The following is a 942-nucleotide window of genomic DNA, read 5'->3' as shown; positions in this document are numbered from 1 at the left end:
GGCGACAGCCACAGAACCACAGAACACTTTTGCTCTAACGAGACGACACTCGACAGCACAGCTGACAGCACAACACTTGACAATTGACATTCGACCATTTAACAGATATTTTTTTTTAATCTTCATCCCGTAGGAAAAGCATAGGCCATGCAGCCATCGTCAAAGATAATTGATTCCATCAAAATATTAATAATGCACCCTCAAATTGAAAAGTCAATAAAAAAAAGAATTATATTATAGTCCATAGAAATTTTTAAGTAAATTAAAAAAAAACAGAGCCAATTTAAAAATAAATTTTTGGTATAATTCTTCGGTTCTTAAATTTTAACGTTCTGAAAATTTTGCCGCCCCCCAAATCGTGCCGCCCTAGGCCCGGGCCTCACGGGCCTATGCGTTAATCCACCACTGCAGACATATACTTATAATACCTCCAACTCGGCTATAAGTCAAGTAAGTCTTGTCTTGTTCAAAGCAAATGTATTACGAAATTCAACAGAATTGTAAAAAAAAAGCTTTTGTGGTAAAGGTTACTAATACGTAAGTTAATTTCATAATGATACCACGAATGGGGAATGAAGCGACCGCCCTCAGGCTATTAAATAATAAATTTTATTGTACTATATTACATTTTAAACATATTTTTTATGCAAAAAAAGCCCGCTGAGTTTTTTGCTTCTTCTCCGGTCTGAGGCACACTTTTTCGAGTGGGTGGTAGTTTTCGAACTTCATTATAATATGATAACACATGTTAACATTATATATTCTATTTTGAATAAAAATATTTGAATTTGAATTGACTTGAAAGACTCTGAAAGTATGAAACAAAGAAGGGAAATATAAATAAATAAATAATAAATATACTCGTTTGAGTCAAAATATCATTTGCATTTGCATATAAAGACATAATAATTGTAAAAGACCCTGAGCAAGCCGTAACCGTAA

This window comes from Leptidea sinapis, chromosome 1 (assembly GCF_905404315.1).
Source record: "Leptidea sinapis chromosome 1, ilLepSina1.1, whole genome shotgun sequence".
Classification (NCBI taxonomy): domain Eukaryota; kingdom Metazoa; phylum Arthropoda; class Insecta; order Lepidoptera; family Pieridae; genus Leptidea; species Leptidea sinapis.
The sequence above is the reverse complement of the archived record's forward strand: the minus strand, read 5'-3'. Positions refer to the sequence as shown.